The sequence below is a fragment of the Drosophila sulfurigaster genome, chromosome 3 (assembly GCF_023558435.1).
Source record: "Drosophila sulfurigaster albostrigata strain 15112-1811.04 chromosome 3, ASM2355843v2, whole genome shotgun sequence".
Lineage (NCBI taxonomy): Eukaryota > Metazoa > Arthropoda > Insecta > Diptera > Drosophilidae > Drosophila > Drosophila sulfurigaster.
In genome coordinates, this window is record NC_084883.1 from 9,197,990 (window position 1) to 9,210,665 (window position 12,676).

A 12,676-nucleotide genomic window follows, 5' to 3' on the forward strand; every position below is an offset into this window, starting at 1 on the left:
ATATATATACATATATATAAATATGTAATTAATATTTAAAACATATTTCCAAATCAAAGACAAAATAAAAACGAAAAAAAAAAAACATACAAAAATCACCCACAACAAATTTTTGTAACTTCAAACAAAAGTATTTGAATAAATAACTTACAAATCTTTGAAAAATTACAAATTTACATATTTTATTCTGGGATGGTTTTTTGGGTACAGTTCACCCACACACACACACACTCTCTCACACCCATACAAAGATAAAGCACCTGCTTCATTATGTGGTATATGGCTTTGCGGCTGTACCCAAATTTGTCTATTGCCATCAATCAGCGCTTGGCTTTTTGTTCACGTTCATCATGTTCTCAGGCCACAATTTCATTTGGCTCTTTGGGTCTCTATTAAGTGGGCGTGTCGACTTGCACCTTAAATGACGCCTAATTGTTTTTGGGGGGCCGGAGACTTAACGGCGGCTTTTGTTTAGAAATTTTATTAATTAATAGCGTCGCTGCTCCGCTTAATTAATAGCGCATTTAATAATATTTATTTCTTAATTTATGTGGGCAACATTAGCGGATCACACAAAATGTTATTCTATGCGTTGCTTTCACCGACCTCAGGCTGGAGAGTTTTAAGTGATCAGTAGCAGAATAATAAATTATAGAAATCAATATTTAACATTTGCATATTTTAATTGATTTTACATCGTCATGGCTTTTATTTTAATTATTAATAAATGCAATAAACTATATGTTGTTCAGTTTGTGTTTATTATTTTGTGCATTGCGTAAAAATATTCGTTTTGTTATGATTGCTTATTAAATTGAGTATTTGTTTATGCTCCGACTGTGCAAAATGTCAGTTAATTAAAATTGCAATTTCACAGAAACGAAGTTATAGAAGCATCAGCATCAGCAGCATCAGCAGATTGTGTGTTTTTGTTATCAAATAAAATGCAATAAATGCTATTTTAATTATCATGTTGTCTGCTTGCTGAGTGAGCTCTGCCTAGGCTCAGGGAGAGTCTTTGCAAAGTACGACTATAATCGCCTCGATTGCCACTCGTTGCACTAAGAGAAGCAGCAACAGCAACAACAGCAGCAACAGCAGACAACAATAACAGGCAAAACAATTAAAATTAATTTTCAGCATACTTTGAATGTGCACAAAACGACAAAACAGAAACACACACAATGCATAATTAAATACAGTGAATTCATTAAATTTTAATTAAAACATTTGAAACGGGCAATGGATTTTTATTTAGCTCGACTTTAGAGCATATTGAGAAGATATTGTTGAAAAAAAGTCGAATCTCACATGCTCTCTTTTTGGTATTTTTATTTTAAAGTGATTGCAAAAAACAATTGTCAAGATGAACTCTTGAAAAGCACAATTGAGAATTTTATAGTTACTCTTTTGAATTTATTTAGTGGCTTGCTAATTGTTGTGTAATAAAATGTATGCATTTAATTTGATTAAATTACAAACCGTTTAAGAGCATGGCAAATTTATCGAATTGTTGTAGGGTAAATTAAAAGCCACCTCCGAGAGGATGCTGAGCAGCAAGCAGCAAAAAGCAAGCAACAAACAGCGGCACGAAACGGAAAACTTCATTAAAAGTGGGCAGCAGTTGGCAGCAGCCGTTGCCTGCCCCAAGCGGGGGCAGTGTCAGAGGCAGTAGAAGGGGATGGGGATGGGGATGGGGCAGTGGAAGGAAGGTTGCATGAAATTGTGCTCGCTTCATTCTGGGGGCAGGTTCTAAGCATTGCCCCGCCAAATGTGACGACGCCTGGCGCGGCTCCACTTCCTGTGATTGTAGCCAGTCAGTCCCTAGTTGCCCCAAACTGAAAGCTGCTTGCTGCTTGCTGCCTGCCTTTCTGGCCAGTCCAGCCTGGCTGCAATCGAACGCATAATCATATTTAATAAGCGCGTCGCAGTCAGCAAGTGAAAAGGCTTCGTTCGCTCTTTCTCGTGTGCCTCATGACGATGATGATGATGATGCTGTTTCTGTTGCTGTTGCTGATGCAACAAGTGCGCCAGAATGAGGCACAGATGTGCAGAAAACCTGTTTTGCGATTGCTGCAACGCTTTAACGCAATTTGTTAACCTGACTGACAAACTGTTGCCCGTTTTCTTGTTTCATGTTCCATGTTGCCTGCTGCTGCTGTAAAAAATAGGTGCGAGTGCAATTAAGAGCTTGCCTGACCAGTTGGCGAGTATGAATACGAGTCAGAGTCGGAGTCGAGTCCTGGCCGGCAGCAAGCACTTCATTCATAAAATTACGCGCATGTTGCGTGATGTTGACGCTAGATAAGAACCAGCTTCAACTGAGCCTAAGCCACAGTCAGAATCAGAATCAGAGTCAGAGCCAGAGCCAGATCCAGAGCCTGGAGCTGTGCCCAGTTAGGGCCAACGCCAACCTGTTGACGTGCTCGCCAGTTTTGCGGAAAATACTTATATATAGACTAGGTACGAACACAGTTGACTGCTTGACTGTTCTGACTGGCAGGAAAAGTGCAGCGGCTTAAAGGAGAAAAAAACTCGCTTTTCTTGGTAATTAATGAAAGCTGCCACCAGCCAGAGACAAAGCGGACTGTGGAGACAGCAGCCACTGTACTGAGTAGTTGGCTACTGTTGCCGGCAGTTATTAAAATGTTGCGATAAGTTTTTTTTTGCCGCGTTGTGTTCCCTTTCCCCTCCTTCGCCTTCTCCTCTTTCTCCTCCTCTGTATCACATTTGTATGCAAAGTGCCAACAGTTTTTGATGATGCGACGCGCAGGAAGTTGTCGCTGAAAGTGATATTGAAAACTGCCCGCAGAATGGATTACTTCCTTTTGGCCGAAGTCAAAAGAGCTGAAGAGCTGCTGTAGCTAGAACCAACAGAACCAAATAGAGTGCATCGAGCACCTGGGGAATTTTATGTAGTCAGAGAGTGTAAAATCCAACCGGAGATGAAGCTGCCAGCTAGATAAAGATGGGGACACACCACACTGAGGCACTGAAATGCGCTTCAACTTTGAGTCTAGTCTGACTGAAGACTAAGAGGATTTTGTCTTAGATGAATAAGAAGAAATGAAAGAGGATTTATAATAGAAGCATGCAAAAGAAAAAGCCATGCTGGTTGTTCATACATAATCACAGATTCTAGTCCGCCATAAAGCTCTTAATTATACTTGGAAAGCCTCAAAAAAGAGGAAGCATCTTATTCAAAGAGTCGCACAACTTTTGTTGTGTTGTTGTTTTTTTTTTTTTTTTTTTGTTTTTGGTAAGATATTGGGCACTTGGGCTGTGCATTACTTGAGTATTTCATAGGCCTAAGTCTAAGCAATAAATATAATTTCTTTCATTTGCGGCACTTGAAGCGCAACTCGAGCTTTTTCTCACAGCTTCCTTCTATTCACAGTTCAAGAGGGAGAAAGAGTGGGAGGCAGAGTGGGTGTGGTTGTGACTGTGGCGCCTGCAATGCCCGCATGCTTTGGCAATCAACTGCCACGCCATTTAGCATCATTAAATTAGTAGGTCAAAACATCACCACAGGCCATAAAAAATGTCACAGCTTAGAGGAAAAATGCAGTGGCAAGCCACTGAAAATGAGAGCGCGAGCGAAAGAGAAATAGAAAGAGAAAGAGAGAGGTGAGTGAGAATAACAGATAGAATGACATTTAAAAAAATGTTGAAGCCGAAAGCAGAGTACTTCAAATGCTTTCTGTCAGCCAAGCAGAGCAATGAAAAGTCAAGCCAAGGGCTCATTACAGTTGACACTCCCGAAAATGCAGCACTACAAAAGCTTCTTCAACCACATTTCCCCCAACTCGGGCATTTTGTCAGTCCGTGTGTACATAATCTGTGACACAATCGTAATCAGCATAATTATCTATGTCAACGAAAGAAATGTTTTCCCATAGCCCAGCTATTCAGGCTCAAGTGGCCAACGGCTAGCAGAATTTTGTGTCTTTGGGCAATTAGAACGTTTAAATATTTAAAAAGTTGATGCGTGTCTGCGGCAGTTATGTAATTTTCTAGATGCGCCACAAAACCTAATGACAAATTTAATGCGCCACTCGCTTTGCCAGCTCTTTGGGGGGGCAGGCAACCCCAGACACATGTCGACAAGCAACACAAAACAAACAAACATCACATCGAGACGCCTCTGGAGTGCGTTCGTTGGCTGCTTCTGACCTTTAAGTGAAGTCGGAGTTGTTATACCCGCTCCGCATATGGTAGAAGGGTATTATAACTTTGTGCCAACAGGAAATGTATTTAACTGTCAGATGGAGACATCTCAGACCCCATTCTTGATCAGCGTAAACAGCAGAGACGATGTTTATAGCTTTGACCATAGTAGGATGTTACTTACTTTGGTTTCTATTGTATTTTGCACTTATGATATATTTAAAATGTAGTAGTATATGGATATACTAAATATATAATTCGGTATATTTTGGTACTGTTTATATTATTTTGGTATATTTTATTGAAAGTGGGTATATCGATATATCAAATACAGCCTTCGATGTATTAATTTGGTATATTCTAAAAGTTGATATTATCGACACGAAGTATAGCTTTCAGTAGTATTGTGTAGTATTTTTTCAGTATATTAATTTTGTTTATAAAAAATAATACTAAATAATTTTGAAAGTAAGTATATAGATATACAAAGTATGGTCTTCAGGTTATTGTAGTATTTTTTCAGTATACTAATTTGGTATATTTTAAAAATAATACCGCACTGTTTTGATTATATTGAATGTGGGTATATATATATACTAAGTATAGCCTTCGGAATATTTTAGTAGTTTCACAGTATATTAATTGGGTATATTTAAAGAATAATATCACACTTTTTTTGCGTTTATTATAGCGGGTATCTCACAGTCGAGCACTCTCTGTAGCTTTTTCACTTGTTGTTGTTGTCGCACTTGGGATCTCAGTCACAGTCGCAATTGCAGATGGAGTCGGTTTGTGAGTTGGGAGTTATTTCGTTGCTGCTGTTGTTGTTGTTGTCTGGGGTTACATGTGGCCCCCATTTCGAGTGGCAAGTTCGCTGCTTTAAAGTTATTAAAAAATTAAAGCAGAAAAACTGTTGCTGTTGCTGCTGCTGCTGCTGATGTTTCATTAATGCCGCAGGGGGGGCCGAACACACATTATTCACTCATTAAAATCATCAGCTTAATAGCCGCAGTATAGAATGAATGAGAAAAATAACGAAATTATATTTTTTACAAGCTGCTACAAAGAATTATTAACAAAAATTCTAGACAACTGCTCTGTATGTACATACATAAATAATGCAATGCCGAGTGCCTCAAGAAGCGCAAAAAATAAAAATAAAGGAAAAAACAGGCAGACTTTATGCTAAAGCGAGCTCAGGAAAATCAACAGCAAGTTGCACGTATGTTCAGCACACACAAAAGGGGTGAACTTTGATCAGTCTGGGAGACTGTTGAGATGCGCTACACATCAACTATTCGATGGATAAATTACTCATAATTAATGTGTTTCAAAGCGCAAATCGTGAGCTCTACCGATGTGGAAAACAACTAAGTAATTACATAAATTTATTTGCAATTTCATTATTGGTAAATAGAAATGCCGAAAAACATGCTTTTTTGTTCTAATCTTGAATGCATTGTCCAAATATTGATAAAATATGTCGCAATTTTAATTATAAAGCATGACAAATATTTGGTTTAAATTAGTGCAATTATTATTGGTTTTTTGGTCAGTTGAATGACATTATCCTGTAATAATCTAAAGCATTTGATTAATAAACACATGTGTGTCCAAGTCTGCATATATATTTTGAATACCTTTTGACCTGCGTCGCATTACGCCTAAATATAATTTGCATACACGAATTTATTTATCAATTGCAGCTGAAATCCAATAGAATTTATTTATTTACACGTGATTATGCTGCAAATACAAATGTTTGAAAATAATGCAAATTTAGTAGCGAAACAACCTCTGATCTTTTATCCACACATTTAATGAGCTGGCTGCCACATTCAGGTGGAGTGGAGTGAAGTGGAGTGTGAGATATATGGGAGTAGCAACAAACGATGCTCGTCCATTTAAACAAGCCAAATGATTTGTTATGAGCCTGGCACAAACAGTGTCTGGCCATCCATAAGACCGTCCCAAAATGGCCATTGCAGTGCAACCATAAAGAAAGATGAAGCGATTTGCAGCCACTGTTGTAATTGTGCCGCTTAGCTCAACGTCGGTGTCTCAGTCGCAGTCTGCGTTGAATCAAAAAGCTGAAGAAAAACGGCAGCAGTACATAAACTTTTGCCAGTCTTTATGTACAGCGTGAAGGAGAGCTGCAGATACATTTGTATCTGTATCTGTATCTGTGAGCTGTGAGCTGTGTGGTGCGAGTGCGGCAAGTAGGTGATACGAAAATTTTCGCCTTGCCGCAGACAGCAGAAGAAGCAAGTGACGAACCGACTGCGAATTGAGACGGAGGAGGGAGGGAGGGAAATGGCATCGGTGCTGGGTATCAACGAACGAATGAGTGAGCGAGTGTCTTGGGAATCGTCACAGGCCTGAGAATAATTAATTCCCACGAATTAATGTGCACGGCAACAACAACAACGACAACAAGAACAAGAAGAGCAGCAACAAGAGCTGGAGCTTTGCTCTTGCCGAGGTGTCTTTAAGGAAGCAAAGGCGGCTCAAGCGTGGTACAAGTGTAGCTAGCGGTGGCTGTATCTCAATCTCATTGCCGAGCTGCTGCTACAAGTTGAGGCTTAAGTTACTTTGCCTTTACCAACAGCAGAAAGAAATTAATATCTGAGATGCAACAGCAGTGAGGTGTCTCTGTGTCTCTCTTTCTCTCTCACTCTGTCTTTCTGTCTCTGTCTCTTTTTGGCTGATTCTCTCGTAGTCGCTTTATTTGCCACAGTTGCTACAAATTACACGCAGCTGGAGAAACTGCCAAACTGCCTGTCGCTCTGTCGTTGTAGCTCGTTGAATCACTTGAATGTATTTAGTCACCTTAATGAATTCTACACATGATGTACTGGGAATTTGCGACAAAAGCCTGCACAGATTTGCCAGCAAAATGTTGCTTGCACACAGCACAGCACAGCACAGCAAAGCACAGCTTTCAAAGTTTCCACAAGTTGTGTCGGCAACCCTTAGCACAATCCCCTCAACCCTCCTCTCCACTCCATCATCCTTCTCTGCTTAACAACATCTACCCATTCTTCCGGCCCAGTTACAGATACTTTATAATTTTATGCGGAACGTTATCGACGTCATGTGTTTAGCATTTTTACTTTCGAGCTCTCTGACAGTCAGAAGTGCTACAAATTGGACTAGCAACTCCAAAACTTTGTACCCTGTGAAGTGAATTGCGTTTACGTGGCACAGTAAAAGGAATAAACGAGTAGGATATGCTTTTGCACGACGTTCACTTCTCTCTCTGTATCTTTCTTCACTTTCTATGCCTTTCTCCTGATGTGATCACATTTTAGAAAGATTATATCCATCATATAATCAAGTAATAATTCAAAACAACATCTTGTTTACCATTTGCTTTCTAAAAATGCCGCTTCCTTGTCGGTTTTTCATCTTATGCTTCTGACTGGACTTCTGTTTTCTTCACATTAATGAATTCACGGAAGGTTCCACACTGAGTCACTACACTAGCTGGCATCGCATCTCCAATGCTGCGCCAACTTCTTTCTTGGGCTATATTAAATAATTATAATTTTAATTAAAATAGATTAAAGCCGTGTTGTGTGCTCGAGCGCCTTGTGAGGTGATTAAGTAAAAAAGGCAGACAGCCAGGAGCGTCAGCAGCCTTCTGCTGCTACAAGTGGTGATGGCTGGGAATGGGAATGGAAGCGAGATAGGGATGGGGAAAGGGATCTGCAAGGACCTATACAAGCAGAAGCTGGCACAGAAGCTGAAGCTGAAGCCAGCAACAGGAGCAGGAGCAGGAGGACAGGTAAGTCTTAGCCGTCGCAGGCGGATGAAAAAACACAAATCACTTCAAGTTGTTGATGTTGCTGTTGAGATTATGACGATGATGAAAAGCGCGAGCTGCTTTTCGTATATATATACCTACATATATATATGTGTGTATATATATAACATAAAGTAAAATAAAAGCCAAAAAACAACAATAACAACAACAACAACAACAACAGAGCTATGAGGCAAATGGGAATGTCTTGAGGCAAACGGCGGGATTACAAAGTGAAAAACTTTGGCGGCTAGGCGTTGATGAGTGCTTTTTGGGTCTTCTGTGGTGGTAACACACAGAATCTTAAGTCTGTATGCATATAATTAGAATTAGAGTGAGCTTAAGATTCCATTTTTTATGCTCACAGAGTTTGGGGGAAACAAAGCAAATTGGGTAAGGCTCGACACTTCTTGCTGACGTAACAAATGAGCAGAGCACATATGAGACAGCTCTCAGCTCTCGATTTGTATTATAAATATATAATGTTGATGATTTAATTGGGGAAACAAACTTTTTCTATTTGCATTTACAATAAGAATTAAATTTAAAGTCATTATTACTATATCATTTTTATACCCGCTACTTGTAGGGTAGAAGGGTCTTATAACTTTGTGTCTCAAAGTCAGATACAAATTGTAGAATTTAAGAAATATTTTTATGTATGGCAAAAAACTGCTGTTGTAATCGAGTATTACTTGCTTTATTTGACAATCTGGTATATTGTGAACGTAATAGTATTATAATACATTATATACAGTCTTAAGTATATTTCTGTATTTACCCGTTATATTTATTTGGTATATTTTAAGGATAATACTGTTTTAGTTTCTTAAAAATGTGTAGCAGCTATCTCACTATAGCATTCCTACTTGTTCAATTTAAAAGTAATTATTTCCTATGCCGATAAGCCATTTTGATAAAGTAAAAATAAATCCTATAATCCTCACTTATGAAGCAGTCCTAATGGACTTTGATAGTCAGCTGATTTTATAATATTCATTTCTGTTTTGGGTATCAGCAGCTTAACGGCTATAATTATTGTTGAAATTTGATAGCTTGGCTAATAGACGAAAATTCCAATTGAAACTGTCGCATCAAAGAGTCAGTGGCAAACTACTAACTACTGTGTGTTAGTAAATCTCTCAACAATATCCCTTTCAAGTGGTCAGTCAAGCCACATCCTCGCCCGAATGTCGCCAAAAAATCAAAATCCCAAACCTGAGAGAAAGACAGAGAACGAAAAAAAGGGCCAAGAAAAAATCAGACTTCCGCTTTGGCCTTTGGCTGAACTGCAGGTCGAGCCACACACAAATACCGACACAACAACAACAAGATAGTTAGTTGCCTGATCCAGGATCAGGACTGCAATTTGATCGCAGCTCAATGTTGACAAATTAATGTGGCAGCCGCAGGGGCTGAGACTTGAGTTAGATAACCTTGTGTTGCCTTGAAATTCGATGCGGCTTACTTGAAACGTTCATTGGCTGTGTCTTTAGATGATGTGTTGATATTTGAATTCAAACAAATGTCTCGACCATTGACATTGCACTCATAAATAAACCCAATTGGCCCGATGTTTTTGTGTCCTTGTGTCGCCTACTGTGGCACTTTGTTTGTTGTCCGCAGGCCCCGGCGACACCAACACCTCAGAGGCAGGGTAATTAGCTCGAGTCGAGTCTTCATCATTGTGGTGGCTCTTGTTTGTTGCCTGAGCTGAGCTGAGCGATGAGCAGAGGGCGCCCATGTGGCACACAACGCACATCTTGAACGCCGTTGGCTGTCCAACGATGTCTTTGGTTTTTTCTTGTGTTTTATTTTTATTTTTAAACCGCACATTCCTCAATAAGGCCGCTGGGTCCGCTTTCCGCTTGTCTTTCGGTTCGGTTTGGTTTTTCTTGAGATCTGTTTTGCCTCCCGCCTTCGAGTACATTCTGCATTCTGTGTTGTTGGTTATTTTCATGACCTTTGCGGGGGTTTTTCATTTCATTCGTTGCTTTGTTCAATCATTTATTGAAGCCGCTACAGCTACAGCTATAGCATGAGCATTCAGCTCAGTCTCAACATCAGCATCAGCCTCAGAATCAGCATTGGCTTCTGCTTTAGCATCAGCATCGGAATCAGCTTCGGCTTGACTTGACTTTGGCTTTGTAGTCCCTTTGGGGCATGTCGTGTACAAAAATACATGCATATGAAACCATATTTCCTTTTCTCTTATTTTTTTGGTTTTTATTTCTGTGTGTATTTTGTGGACTCGCATATCGTGTGTGTTTTCTCTGTGGGGCACACACGCGCACATACACATTCAATTAGCGTATGTGTATTGGCTACATCATGCATAGCATAGCACACAATTATTTTAATATATTTCCCGAAAATATTCTCTGTGAGTATTTTCCTTTCGAATACATATGAATATGTGTGTATATTGGGCAATGTCTGTGCCTTGCTGTCTTATTATATGGATAGAGATACAAATGTATCTTGTAGATACAACGCAAAATATGAAACGAGCTATAAATTGAGCTGCTAGAGACAAAAGCGCGTGGCGGGAGCCCGAGTGATGCATGTACCAAACATACACATATAAATATATGTGTATAATTTGGTGTGTATGTGTGTGTGTGTCTGTTAATAAAATGAAAATTGTTTGATGTTCTGTTAAGTAGCTATAAAATTTGAAAAATGAGCCCATTTAGTAGGTAGTTAGAGAGAGCCAAGTTTCATTTGCATGAAACATCAACAGCAACAGCCTGTTGGATGTTAGATTCGGGGACTTTTGGATGATGATGATGATGTCGTGGATATGATGTGATGTTTTGTGGATGTGGATGTGGATGTGATGGCAACAAGCACAAGCAGTCGCTGACAGTGTTATAATGGAGCCTCTAGCATGTGCCAGCTAATGAGCCAATGGTTAGCTCAAATTAGAGATGAGTGTATGCTGGAATGGTTAAGGAAATTCACAACTGCTTATCATATGATTACCAGTAATGACTAGTGCCAAGATCGTTGTGTTTTCTATCAAATTATTAACCAGCTTTCGAGTATTTATTATTAAGTTAATGAATATTTAAAGAAATTTGTAAATGCTTACTAATGATTACCAGTAATGACAAATGTCATGATCATTGTGTATGTATTTTATTAAATTGTTAAATACTCTAATTTAATATTAAGTCAAAGAATGGTTATGGAAATTCACATCTGCTTACTGTATGATCACAACTAATTAACATTGTGCATTCTAACAAATTGATTACAAGATTTCGAGTATTTAGTATAAGGTCAAAGAATAGTTGAACTTTGCAAATGCTTACTAATTGATTACCAGTAATGACAAATGTCATGATCATTGTGTATTCTATCAAATCTTTAACCAGCTTTCGAGTATTTAATATAAAGTCAAAGAATTGTTAAGGAAATTTGCAAATGCTTACTAAATGGTTACCAGTAATGACAAAGTCATAATCATTGTGTGATCTACAAAATTGTTATCCAGCTTTCGAGTATTTAATATTAAGTTTGCAACTTCGTGTCACGACACGCTCTCATTACCAGCTCCGGGCTGGGTGCATGTCAGCAGCAGCTGCCGGATGTAATATGAGCGAGTGAAGCAAGGATGAGCTACAGTAAACTAATTACACCAACAGAATGTTATCAGGCGAAACATAAAAAGGGAGTAGGGTGTAAAAGTGGTTCCTACTGGCAACAGAAGAGAGGAGATTATTCCGCTGAATGCTGAATACTCAAGAACTACGGTTAACGCTTTGTTATCCAGGGAAATCTGAGATATACGTACTCGAATGTGTGTATCTAACAATGTACTGTGGATAAATCATTCAACATCAATTGCTGTTCAAACATTCACATTTCGGACATGCGAGTGTACACAGATCTTATGGCGACCACCACATTGATGGAATATCCCCACGGCCAAGACAATCTTTCAATCAAACCATCAGCTCCTCTTTGTCGACCAGCTCAGTCAGCACCGCAGTCACAAACAGGCGGCCGCAGCTCAAACAAAAAGCGCAGCGCCAAGGAACGAACGATGAGGAACGAACGACCTCAGGCCCATTTATAAGTACAAATATCCATACTCCCATAACCAGACCCACTTCCTGTGGCAGTCCCCAGTCACCTCAAGACCGAATCCGACCACACGTGTCAAAGCAAACGGTAAATGGCAAATGGCAAACGGCAATCGCCGCACCTTGCGCAAATGTTGTCGAAGATGGTGATGAGGTTGAGCAGCGGTTGGAGGTGTATATGTGTGGGTGTGTGTGTGTGTGTGTGGCACGTCTGGGGCTACATATTTGTTCAAGTTTATGGCGACAAGCGATGCCATTTGCCTCATGTCAGCTGATGACTGGGCCGATACAAAAGTCATGAAAAACTCGCCGAGTTGACTCGAGTCGAGTCAAAATATTGCACGGATTTTGCGGACTGTGGCGCAACAAAAAGTGTTAAGTGTGGATATTTTTTATTTAAGCGTAAAAATCGTGAGCACACTCAGCAAAAGCTGAAGAAGCAGAGACACAGCGAGAGAGAGAAGGAGAAGAAATGTAAATAAAACGAAATCAGAAAAGAGAAACAGCCGAACTTATCGACAAAATATAAAGCAGGAAATCAGCCGTGCACAAAATTTGCATGCAAGTCAAGACACCGCACCGAGCGAAAGCAAGATGTAACTGCCATTGACTC